The sequence below is a fragment of the Panthera pardus genome, unplaced genomic scaffold (genome assembly GCF_024362965.1).
Source record: "Panthera pardus isolate Hobbes unplaced genomic scaffold, ASM2436296v1 HiC_scaffold_27, whole genome shotgun sequence".
NCBI classification, from domain to species: domain Eukaryota; kingdom Metazoa; phylum Chordata; class Mammalia; order Carnivora; family Felidae; genus Panthera; species Panthera pardus.
This window is the reverse complement of record NW_026526843.1, coordinates 73,347,177-73,354,494: the sequence shown is the minus strand read 5'-3', so window position 1 is coordinate 73,354,494 and position 7,318 is coordinate 73,347,177. Positions and strand designations below refer to the sequence as shown.

The window sequence follows — 7,318 nt, the reverse complement described above, 5'->3', positions numbered from 1 at the left end:
TTCAGCCTCAAGGTTCCGCTAATTTCCTGGTTGCTAATGAGCTTCAGTCCCAGACCCTGAGGACACGTCTAAACTTAGAGAGGAATTTTAGTTTGCGCCCTTTGGCAGGCAGGGGAAAGATCTTGGTCATTCTGTGTACTGGGATGCGTTTGTAAGTATGTTTTCATTACAATGAATCAGCACCTGACCCAGAAAAACACTATGGACACTGAAGCAAGACTACAGAGAAAATATTGAAATATTTAAAGTTGGGTTGAAAAATCTGCTTGGTTTTCTCATCTGTGCAGTGGGCTTAGGCTGGGTGATCTCTAGATTCTCGTCCATAGCTGGAAGTTTGTAGGATTTTACTCTGCCATCATTCCGCTGCTGTGTTGGTTTCAACATCCGCATAGGTATACTTAGTTTTTCTGCATAATTCCTTAGGATAATGGAGTTGCGGGGGGTGGGGGAGGGATTTTATGAAGCCCTTCTGACTTCACAGGATGGCTAAAATGTGTTCAGGGTTCTGCTCCAATCTTTCTCACAGAAGTTATTTTCCAATCTAACACTTGAGGGAGAACTACTGATATCAGTCTTAACAGCATCTCTGTGAGTAGCAACACAATCCAATCCGATCTCCATATGTGCTTTCTCCAGCCATTTTCTCCTAAGATGTGGTATTCTCACATGGTTCAGGATCTTGGCTGCTTACAGGCAAAGACAGGGAGATTGATTATATGGTTCCTTGAAATCTAATCCAGTCAGAGGAGCTGCCAAATCTAAATCGTTTGTGAACATTTTGGGGGTTTAGAGGCTAGTTTTGGATAGGGCTTTTCCATAAACACCCCTATCCTTCCCCTTTCATTCTCCATGAAGTTGATGGTCTCCCTATTTCATGTGTTCCAAGAAAACTTGACCAAAGTACATAACAAGAGTACCATGTCTAATATGTGACAAATGAGGCTTGACACCTGTTGAGAATTAGGGATTTCTGGGTCAACAAGTGTGTTAAGTAGTGATAGCTTTGAGGAGGCACTATATTAGTTTCTTGTGGCTGCTTTCACACATTTCCACAAACTTGGTGGCTTAAAACAACAGAAATTCATTACCTCACAGTTCTGGAAGTCAGAAGTCCAAAATCAATATTATTTGGCTGAAATTGAGGTATTTTCAGGAACATAGTCCCTCTGGCTGCTTTAGGGGAGAATCCATTTCTTGTATTTTCCAGCTTCTGGTGTCTATTGGCATTCCTTGGCTTGTAGCCACATCACTCCAGTCTTCAAGGCCAGCATCTTCAAATGTCTCTCTGTTCTATCTTCATTTCACCTTTTCTTTGTTTATGTAAGATCTCCTACTACCTCCCTCTACTATATGTGATCACATTCAGGGCCAATCTGGATAATCCAGGATAATATCCCAATTTCAAGATCTTTAATTTAGTTATATGTGCAATTAAAAATTTAAATTTATTTAACCATATAAAGTAGCATTGTTCCATTTTATTTGTTTATTTTACCATAGAAAGTAACAGTCACAGGTTCCAGGGATTAGCATGTGGCTGTCTTTTGTTTGGGAAGGTAGGTGCTTTTTGCAGCCTACCAGACGTACTATGGAATCCATCCTTGTCACATGTTCATGAATTCTAAAAATCCCCAGGCATGTGGTTCTGCAGGACACCTCCAGCTATACCAATGGACTTTAATTAAACAAGCTCTCTCCAAATCTAAGGCATTGTCTGTGAAATCTTAAGGCCTTAAAGAGGCCTTGGTCCTTTCTGAATCATGTACTACCCCCCCTAACTGGTCTCCCTGCTTCCATCTCTTACACAGTAGTCTCATAAAATGGAACCTCATCTTGATAGAGTCATAAATTCCTGGATTGTTTTCCTGAAATAGTAAGCATTAAATGGCTCTTCAAAGGTTTTTACAATTTGGCTCAAACCTACCTCATGTCCAGTTATTCTTTGTAAAACATTGAAATTACAGCTGGTCTCTGAATATGCAAACCTCTTGTAAGCCTCTATTCCCTTCTCTATTATGTTAGCACTATCTGGAAAGCCTTCTTTTTTTCCCTCTTTCTGGCAAGCCACCATTCATCCTTTAAGATTCAGGATCATTTGTCAAATCCAGTTTTCTGAAGCAGAGTAAATCTGTCACGCCCTTCTCTGAACCCCCACACCACTTTGTACATCCTTCTACTGGAGGAAGGAAAAGAAAGGAACGCTTGCTGAATGCCTACCATGGACCAGGCCATATGCTAAATGCTTGAAAACATTGAACTTTGTCTGAGCCCTGGGCTCGAAAAAAGGAGCCACAGTTGAGAAACTCCCTCACCCTTTTGTGTTAAAAACAAACAAACAAAAACCAGCTAATTGTAAAAGGACCACATTGCACTGGCATATTTTGAGATGAGACCCTATCCATACTTCCTCATGACTCCCATAAGACTGGTGATGATTCCTTTGTTCACTTGCCTTTATAAAACTTTCTTTCTTTGAGCAGTCTCCCTATGGCTATAGCCTGAATTCTGTGAAATTGGTTTTGTTCTTAATAGTTTACAGATGAGAAAACCAAAGCTCAGCTGCATGGCATAAGATGGTACCAGTAAGAAGGAAAAATGTGATTCCCTCCCAAGTCTGTGTGTCTTCAGCCTAGGCTCTTTTCACAGCTCTCAGACATGGGATGTGATTTACCTGTTTACAGGTCTGCTTCAGACCATGAAACCTTCAAAACCAGGTACGTCCAGGGCTCCAATTAATCTTAATCCTTGTTTGCTAAATGAATTCCTGAATAAACTGTGTAAATTCCCACTGAGATAGTGTTGAAGTGTTTCTAACTTTCTTTTTAACCTAAGCCTCTTTTTGATAAGTAGGAAAAATAAATGTGAAAGACTGAAATTTTGAGCCAAAGGAGAATTTACATTTTAAGTGTATAAGATAGTGCTTTATCCTAAGGAATGGGGCCCTCTGAGGAATTTCAGGCCTGATGAGGAGGGATGGTTGTGAAGGGGGGGAGGGTAATATCCCTTCCAAAACCTCCAGCCTTCTAAAGCCCTCAATTGGCAGAATGTCCTCAGAGAAGTAGATGACCCACTTGAGAATGGAAGCTCTTCATTGTCCACTGTGTTACATTTAGTATTCTACCTCAAGATCTGGTGCTGGGAGGTGTTAGCAAGAAAACATCTCAGGTTAATTGCCTGCTTCTGTTGTAGGATTCTCTCTAGAATCATAATATCCTCTCAATGGAGGAGGCCCCAGGGGTCATCTTATCCAGTCCCCTGACAAAGTAGATTGCATCTCAGTCACATGGGAACCTATGCCTTCTTAAGGATTTATTTTAGACACTAACAATGCTCATGTAGGACATTATTATTCGTGTCTAGCCTGCATGTTTGTGCTGCAGTAGCAATGTGCCTTCTTTCAGCTCTCTGCTGAAATGGCAGACAATATTATGGATTCAAAGCTCCCACTCAACCATTAGTCTACCTGAAGAAGGCCTCTGTTTTAATGCTCAGATTATGTATTCTTTCCTAACAAAGCCAGACATTCCTCTATTATTAGCATAGAAGGTTAGATTGCAGCAGTGCACACTGGCTGAGAGAGGGTATTACCACCTTTAGGGGTCTATCATCATTTCTCTAAGGCTTTCTTTCAAACATTTCTGGATTCAGACAAATTGTGAGATGTATTTTACTTCATGACTCATTTCACACATACATATATATAACTGAAATAAAGTTTCCACAAAAGAGTATTTAACCTTACTACATGAAATTCTAGTTTATTCAGTTTCATTTTATAGTTTATTTACTATCATGTAAGGGGTTCATGGACATATACTGTCAATACCTGAGAATCAAAACCTTCTATTCCCACACTTAGACTGGACATTGAAAACTAAAACTACACCTTATTGTCTAAACAAATATGACTTTGCTATTCTATTGTCTTCATTAGCTTGACTTTTCTTTTCCAGGGCTCCCCTGCTCAGGCAAATGTTTTATTACAGGAGCATCCTAAAAAAATCCAACAACTAACTCTTGAGTTGAAAGCATCAACAGGGAGTTTAAAATCCCCTGAGTCTTTTAATCTCTCACTTCTAAATCCTTGTCTTGTTGTTTCCATCAATCCTGGACTGTTATGTTATGCTCATTACCTAATTCTAATCAAGTCCTAGCATTAAAAGACCTACCTTGGGGCGCCTGGGTGGCTCAGTTGATTGAGGTTCCAATTTCAGCTCAGATCATGATCTCATGGCTCGTGAGTTTGAGCCCCGAGTCAGGCTCTATGCTGACAGCTCACAGCCTGGAGTTTGCTTCGGATTCTGTGTCTCCCTCTCTCTCTACCCACCCCCCAAACTCGTGCTCTGTCTCTCTCTCAAAAATAAATAAACATTAAATAAAAGACCTACCTTAAACCAAACTTCCAGTTCTCAAGTTCTAATTTTGCCTTCCCTCCCTCTGAGACATCTCTGCCAAAGCTTTGCATAGGTGGTGTTCTTCTTCACCCTAGTAAGGAATAAACTCAGCGTGGTCTTGTCAACAGTCTGTGTTGGTAATATTTAGGAAGCCACCTTTTGACATACTACATGATGCAAATACAACATGGGGTTTATTGGGGGAAAACTTACAACTAGGCTGAGAAGTGGATGAGCACACACAGTCTCCTGATTTCTCCTTGCTCCTTGGCATATGGCAGTCACAGAAGTGTGCATTAAGGCCAGCAAAGAGGGGCCTACTTGGACAGTAGGCTATCTGTGCAACTATGAGCATTTCAGGCTAGCACAAGCTGTGCTTCCACCTTGGGAAAAGGAGCTAAGGCGACACCTAGTTTCTCTAAGTAACAAGAAATGTATCAATGATCTCCCAGATCAGTAACAATGCTAAGGAGTATGCATGCCCAGGGCCAAGGTCTACATACTAAGGGCCCTAGGAAGAGCCTTTCCTGCCAAGAACACTGACAGCAGCCAGAGGCCTTGTTTTCCCCCAGCTAGCTCAGTATAGCACATCCAGCTCTCAACTGAGCTACTGAAAAGGGGAAGAAGTGAGGCTCCAGGACTATCCAGACTCGTCTCACGTCAATTATCTGGAAGTGATTCCACAAATGACTACTGGGTTGCAACCTGCAGTTTAAAAAGCACTGTTCTAATATTTGGGTAAGTAATATGTTCATTATATTGACTGTGGCCATGATTTTATGAGTATATACATATACCAAACTTGTCAAATTTTATACTTTAATACAGTTTATTGTATGAAAATTATACCCCATTAAAGCTAATAAAAGGAGTAGATAACAGTAGAAGGTATATATGCAACAAGGTTGGTCATATGTTGATAATTGGTAAAGCTACTTTTGCCTGTGTTTGGAAATCTCCTGCATAATTTTTAAATGCATTTTACCACACAGATATGAAAACAAAACAAAACTTCAAAAACAAAGAACCTGTGCTAAGGATCTGAACCATATCTGTACAGTTCTTATAAGGAATGTGGAGAGTGAAAGTTGCTTCAAGGCTCCAACAGACACAAATTTCTTTATGACCTTCTGTTACCTTTGTGAAAAAAAATTCTAATATCCTAAGGGCATAGGAGAAATATGGAGACTAAGTGCAATTCATGTATTCAGTAATTCATCAAAGAAATATTAATTGAGCACCCATATGTAGCAGGTATTCTACTAGGGGATGCATCACTGGACAAAATTAAAGTCCTGGTCCTTATGGAGCCTACATTCTAGTGGAAGGAAAATGACAACTTATAAGAAAACAAGTACTGTGTAATATGATTTCAGATAATGATAAGAGCTATGGAAAAGAAAGTAGGTACAGGCTAAGACAAGGAGTCCAGGGAATACCTCTAAAGGATGGGTTAAGGCTAGAGTTGGTATTGAAATACAGGAAAGGGAGACAGGGGAAGGAATAAGAAAAAGAGGATTAGATACTAGAAATCAAGACTATTTACTAGATATTGGAGGAAAAGTGCTAAAGATAAGGGAGCTATCACTCAAGTGAAAGGTGTCAAAGCCCCTCCCCTTAACCCCACTAATAGAAGGGCACAAATACAGGGAATCTGGGCTGGTGCTGTTAGAATAGAAACAACACAGTGGTTGCTGGTTGGTTACCTGTCTCTCACTTTTCATTTGTCCAGTGATCCAGCTGTGCCATATGTTGCTCAGCATTTGATTTTGTATTAGGTTGGAAAGCCAGAGCTTGGGGTTGGGCATCAAGGAGCTGAGAATTGTTAAATCCTGATCCTTACTGACCAGGGTTGGGAGACTGCTTCACTTGGGGAAGTGGATCCTCAATACTACTACCATGCCTTATTATCACCTTGCCACCTCCCCACTTTGTGTTGGTTTAATTATATTCTTCCAAACAAGTTTACATTTACAGAATACATGAATTGTCATTCTACATACATTTGACCATATAAATATTAAGGATATTTTTGAATTATATACATCTGACCATATAAATATTAGGGATATTTTGAACAGTCTTTTTTTTGTGGGAATCCTCCTTCCCATTATTCTCATAATTCACGTTGATGCTATTATATATCTTTCCCTGCACATAACCAAATATTCTTATGCACATATTGTTTGTTTTCCAAAATGAGATCATATCATAAAGACTTTCCTGCATATTTCATTCAGCAATATCTCATTAAAGCCCCTTCAAGTCATCTGATATAGCTGAAATTGTTTATTTTCAATGACTGGGTGATAATCCCTGTCAGAAACATACTGTAGTTTTTTCAACTGTTCCTTATTGCTGAGCATTCACTTTGTTGCCAACTTTTTGCCACTAAGAACTATGATGAAATAATATTTTTGTACAGATTTGCTGGAGAGGTATTGTTGCCATACATAACTCATAGGGTTATACTTGGTGGCCTTGCCAAGAAGGATAAACAGGCTCTTCAATTTTTTTTAAACTCTTATTTGTACTGTTTGCCAATTTCTGTGGTTTAAACACTTTCATTCTAGGCAATTTCAAGCTACCAATGTGAAATCATTGAACACACTGTTGGGAAGAGATGCAGACAATTGGCTTCAGCCTATAAGAACCAGCTCCAGAACAGCACTTTGAGGACTAATAGAAAATGTGGTATTATATTCCTATTTTTTATTTGTTAATTTCTTTTTTTTTATTTGTATTTTATTTTATTTTTTTTTATTTTTTTTATTTTTTTTTTATTTTTTAATATATGAAATTTACTGTCAAATTGGTTTCCATACAACACCCAGTGCTCATCCCAAAAGGTGCCCTCCTCAATACCCATCACCCACCCTGCCCTCCCTCCCACCCCCCATCAACCCTCAGTTTGTTCTCAGTTT

The 7,318-nt window shown here is 39.4% G+C and overlaps 1 long non-coding RNA gene across 1 annotated transcript; it reads left to right on the top strand.

Moving 5' to 3' along the window:
- Positions 1 to 43: 43 nt before the first annotated feature.
- LOC109260866 (uncharacterized) lies at positions 44 to 7,115 on the top strand. The gene is made up of 3 exons (XR_002077187.2): positions 44 to 151; positions 4,967 to 5,132; positions 6,968 to 7,115. It is a non-coding gene; the product is annotated as an uncharacterized LOC109260866 (long non-coding RNA).
- Positions 7,116 to 7,318: the final 203 nt, after the last annotated feature.